The sequence below is a fragment of the Herpailurus yagouaroundi genome, unplaced genomic scaffold (assembly GCF_014898765.1).
Source record: "Herpailurus yagouaroundi ecotype Mexico unplaced genomic scaffold, PumYag 141, whole genome shotgun sequence".
Classification (NCBI taxonomy): Eukaryota; Metazoa; Chordata; class Mammalia; order Carnivora; family Felidae; genus Herpailurus; species Herpailurus yagouaroundi.
Window position 1 is genome coordinate 13,372,901 of NW_024412396.1, and position 6,037 is coordinate 13,378,937.

Below are 6,037 nucleotides of genomic sequence, written 5' to 3' on the forward strand. Positions count from 1 at the left end.
GTAGATTTAATTCAATAAGACACTTTTTTTATTTTTTAGCGTTTATTTATTTTTGAGACAGAGAGAGACAGAGCATGAACGGCGGAGGGTCAGAGAGAGGGAGACACAGAATCTGAAACAGGCTCCAGGCTCCGAGCTGTCAGCACAGAGCCCGACGCGGGGCTCGAACTCACGGACTGAGAGATCATGACCTGAGCCGAAGTCGGCCGCTCAACCAACTGAGCCACCCAGGCGCCCCTCAATGAGACACTTTTAACGTTGATTGTATTTCATAGGCTGAGTATACTCTACACCACAGCGTTTTAGGGGTGTATAAAAAAAGACCTCAGTGTGGGAAAGAGAACTGGACTGGGGGCTGAATTTAAAAAACAAAAAAGAGGATGTTACCAAAAGGAGTCAGCTCTAAAGATGAGCGCTGTGCTTCAGCAATGGGTTTGGGGACAACTGGTATCAAGACCCCTGCCCTGGGTTATACCATGAAGGACTTTTATAATGAGAAACTGAGTCTAGAGAGTCTTCTGAAGCTCTTGTGGAATAAAGGAATTTCTTGGTAGCTCAGAGCAGATCATTTTTGTTTTCTGCCCAGTGTTAACCCCAGGACCCTGACTACAAACCCAGGGTAGGCGTCCACCCTCCCACTGAGCCCTGCTCACCCCTGTGGCCTGGATCCACATATTCACAACCTCACATTCTTCCCTGGTGACCGCCTGCTCCTCCTGAGCCGAGCCAGCTGAGCCGGGATCCTCCGCGCAGGCACAATCCACGCAACTCTGAGGCCAGCGCTCCGCCCAGAGCAACCCAGCCCCTGCAGGGCGCGCCCTTCCGGTTGTGCCCCTGAGCTGAGGGTTGGCCGCCAGCCTGAAGAGACCTTCAGATCTCTTCAGATCATCCTGTGTATTCCAGGACCCGATTTCTGAGGAAAACATTTTGAAGGGCTCTCACCAAAAGCAAAACAAAACACTTTTGATAAGACAGAGGTCTAAGCGGGCCTTTCCCCGCCGGCAGAGCTCCCGAAGGGGGCAAGTTGCCGGTCGAGCACAGAGAGTGGGTCCCCGCAGGGGTGGAGGTGAGGGAGAAGCAGAAGGGACCGGAAACGCTTACAGACCCAGCCTCTAGCGAGGTTATGAATGGAGCCCAGGTCAGAAGGTTGTGACGTAATGAGACAATTACCTACCTGGTCACCTACACCATACTGCTTATGATTAAATGGTAACTTTCCAAAGTAGACGCTCAGGCTACCTCGGTAAATACGTTACATGTGGGATAGATATAAGAAGTCATAAACTTAAGCGAGAAGGGGCTGATAGTAACTGGAAATTAAAAAGTGGAAAATAACCCCAAGATGATTATGCCTAAAAGCTTGCTTAGAGACTGGCTAAAATTATTTAAAACGTATTCTCTTGTTGAAGATTTCCTAAGGATGGAGATTCTAAGAGCCTATTTAAAATAAGTTCTTACATACATTTAAATGGAATCCGTATTAGTGAGGTAGTGGATATGATGGGGAAAGTCCAGGACTTGGAACTGGGGCAAGTGAAATTGAATCCCTGGTTCTGTCTCTTTTTGAATGTGTGAACCTAACCTGGGGCAAGTTACCTAAATTTTCCCACCCTTAATTTCTTCATCTTTAAAATAGGAATAATAATAGCATTGATGTTATAATACTGTTACAAGAAATGAATGAGGTAGACTGTATGAAACGTATATTGTCTAGTGCTATACAAATGTTAATCCTTCAATAAACTTGTGTTTTGCAAACTACTTGTACAAAAGGTCATCCCGTCTATGGCCATTTATTTCTATTAAAAACATTTTTTTTAAATGTTTTTTAAATTTTATTTTTGAGAGAGAGACAGACAGAGTGTGAGCAGGGGAGGGGCAGAGAGGGAGACAGGATCCAAAGCAGGCTCTAGGCTCTGAGCTGTGAGTGCAGAGCCTGATGTGGGGCTCGAACTCATAGACTGCAAGATCATGAAGTGAGCTGAAGTCCTATGCCCAACTGACGGAGCCACCCAGGGGCCCCAATTTATTTCTATTTTTTAACTTTATAGTCAACACTGACATCTTTCCTTTTCTCTCCATCATTATATTGGTCACTGGACACCACTTTAAAATGGCTATTTGTGGTCATGTTATGGATGTAATTTTGGTAAGGCCAACCTTATGAAAATGTATTATTTTCTATGAGCCTAAATTATATTTATAATTCAGATGCTACCAAGAGGATGGTGGTCCCTGGTTTACAGTTGCATGGACTTATTGTTTAGTCTATTCTTTGATTTGGATAAGAGAATATAATCTGTAAGTTTTTTCTACCATATCTATTTATTAAGAATAATAGTCTTGCCATTTGCAACTACGTGGATGGAACTGGAGGGTATTATGCTAAGTGAAATTAGTCAGAGGAAGACAAAAATCATATGACTTCACTCATATGAGGACTTTAAGAGACAAAACAGATGAACATAAGGGAAGGGAAACAAAAATAATATAAAAACAGGGAGGGGGACAAAACAGAAGAGACTCATAAATATGGAGAACAAACTGAGGGTCGCTGGAGGGAGTGTGGGAGGGGGGATGGGCTAAATGGGTAAGGGCACTAAGGAATCTACTCCTGAAATCATTGTTGCACTATATGCTAACTAATTTGAATGTAAGTTTAAAAAAAAAATGAATGAAATCTTGCCATTTGCAACACAACAACAACAAAAGAATAATAGTCTTAACATGAAAAGATATTTTTCCAAAGAAGACATACAGATGGCCAAAAGACAAATGAAAAGATGCTCAGCATCACTCATCATCAAGGAAATGCAAATCAAAACCATAATGAGATATCACCTTACACCTGTCAGAATGGCTAAAATAAAAAATATAAGAAACAACAAGTGTTGGCAAGGATGTGGCGAAAAAGAAATCCTCTTGCACTGTTGGTGGGAATGCAAACTGGTGCAGCCAGTATGGAGGTTCCTCAAAAAGGTAAAAATAGAACTACCCTATGATCCAGTAACTGCACTACTGGGTATTCACTCCCAAAATACAAAAACACTAATCCAAAGGGATATATGCACCCCTATTTTTATTGCAGCATTATTTACAATAGCCAAATTATGGAAGCAGTCCAAGTGTCCATCAACAGATGAATGGATAGAGATGTGGTACATATATACAATGGAATATTATTCAGCCATAGAAAAGAATGAAATCTTGCCATTTGCAACAACATGCATGGAACTAGAGAATATAATGCTAAGCAAAATAAGTGAGAGAGAGATAAATGCCATATGATTTCACTCATATGTGGAATTTAAGAAACAAACAAACGAGCAAAGGAAAGAAAAGAGAGGGAGAGAGACAAACCAAGAAGCAGAGTCTTAACTATAAAGAACAAACTGATGATTACCAGAGGGGCGGTGGTGGCGGCTGGGGGAAATAAAGCGGCCAAGAGTACACTTATCATGATGAGCACTGAGTAATGTACAGAATTGTTGAGTCACTGTATTGTACACCTGAAATTAATATAACACTGTATGTTAGCTGCACTGTAATTAAAATTAAAAATTTAATGAAAAGGGGGTGTCTGGGTGGCTCAGTCGGTTAAGCATCTGACTTTGGCTCAGGTCATAATTTAGCAGTTCATGAGTTCGAGCCCCGTGTCAGGCTCTGTGCTGACAGCTCAGAGCCTGGAGCCTGTTTCAGATTCTGTGTCTCCCTCTCTCTGACCCTCCCCTGTTCATGCTCTGTCTCTCTCTGTCTCAAAAATAAATAAACGTTAAAAAAAATTAAAAAAATAATAATAAAAAATAAAAACTTAATAAAAAAAAGAATAGGGGCATTCACTTTCAAATGCCTCCTCTCTGTAAAGAGAGCTTTCATACTATTCTTACTTTCTGATCTTATACTCCAATAAACTTTTGCCTGCTGCTCATTTAAAAAAAAAGAATAATAGTCTTCAAGTATGACCTCTTCAATTACTAATGAGATATTCTGGACATCATGTTCAATAAGATTTAGAGAAGCATAAGCACTCATACACAAAACCCCTCCCTCAGTCAATTTCAACTCTTTTTTAATAATACCTTGCCCAAACCACCAAAGGTTCTTTTGGAACTAAAGTCAGAGCTGGAATGTTGCACTTATTAGGAGGGGTGAAAGGTGAAGGCAGTAGAGGGCTGCAGGAATGGTGCATTCCTGAAAGCCCTGAAGAACAGGTGGGTCTAGTTGCCCATGTGGAGCAGGTAGGGTAGGAACTAGAAAGGAGTTGTGGTGTGTTTCAAATTAGTCATTGGGATGTCAGGGAGAATGTTGACATCAAGTCAGGATCAAAATGATCGAGGAATTAGGAAACCAAAAAAGATGTCTTACCAGGGCATAAATTAGGGACTAGACAGAGTCAGGCTGCAATGGGAAAAGTCAGTGTATCCTTGGATTAAATCTTGTATGCAAAAAAATCCCACTTGGAAACTAGAATCTCCCTTTGGGTTGATGGTCAAGAGTGTCCATGGTTACCTTCTTTAAAAAAAAAAAAAGATATTTATTGACCATTTGCTATGTTCCAAGTATTCTAAGCGCTTTGCTTGTATTTTTTAATTTGTATACCACCTCTATGGAGTAGGCAACCTATCTGCATTTTATAGAAGAAGAAACCAAGGTGAAGTTAACTAGCTTGTCCAAAGTTACGTGTCCAATATTGAGTATAGCTCAACTATTACAGCTGTGACCCAATCCATACAGTCTGACTCCAGAGCCTGCACTCTAAACCATTACAGTCTATGGCTCTTTGCCATTTGAACTCATGTTTATCATTTTGCCATTTTACTGGGCTCAGCCTAGTCTTGAGAGAGATGGTTGACGACATGCAGATCAGGTCCAGGTATTATTTAGTCTAATTTTTCTTGTTAAGAGCATAACATTTAAGAAAAAACTTAAGTACAACTTAAGGCAAAACATCTTTATCTCCTTTAGGTTAAAAAACCTCTAGTTTGCTGCACAAAAGCTCTTGACATTTTGTCATCAGAATTCTTCATGGCTGATTTTTCTCAATTTTGGATTTGCTCACTTATAGAAGAGAAGTTGGTCTTATTTTCCCTCCTTCGAGGAAAGACCATATTTACCTCTCTGTATTCTAAACTCTCAATCCCAGCATTGTTCCTCCCTGGAGGCATATTCGATGTAAAGGGATTCCAGGATGTCCAAATGAATATGTCAACTAATGAGATATGTGTAATTAGAACTCAAGAGAAATTAGGGCTATGAATTTGTCTATTGTTAATAGAGAGGTTACAGCTGAAGTTATGAGGTTAAGACCTCCAAGGAAAAATAATCAAAAAATGAAAAAAGAGGGCTCAGTCCAGGTGGAAAAGACTATGTAGATCATTCTAGTCCAATCCTTTACAAAAATCTCAATTCCCCAGAATAAAATCATCCTACTTTACTACTATACTTGTGATAATGGAAATTTATTAACTCCCTACATAGTTTCCCCTTATCACTGAAACAAATTACCACAAATTTAGTGGTTTAATAACACAAAAATATAATCTTACAATCCTGGAGGTCAAATATCCAAAATGAGTTTCAGTAGGCCCAAATCAAGGCGTTGACAGGACCGAATTCCTTCCAGAGACTAGTAGCATCTGTTTCCTTGTCTTTCTGGGTTCTGGAAGTTCCCTGCATTCCTTGACTTATGGCCCCTTCCTTCATCTTCAATGCCAGCAACATAACATTTTCATATCTCCTTTTCACCCTGGCCCTCTGCTTCCATCATCACTACTCCTTCTTTGATTCTCTTTCCTCTTCCATTTTAAATTTTTTTATTTTTACAGAATTTCTCTTTTTTTAATGTTTGTTTATTTTGAGAGAGAGTGCGTGCATGAGAGAGAGAGAGCAAATGGGGGAGGGGCAGAGAGAGAGGGAGAGAGAATCCCAAGCAGGCTCTGCATTGTCTGCGCAGAGCCCAACCCAGGGCTTGATCCTGTGAACCATGAGATCATGACCTGAGCCGAAATCAAGAGTTGGACGCTTAACCAACTGAGCC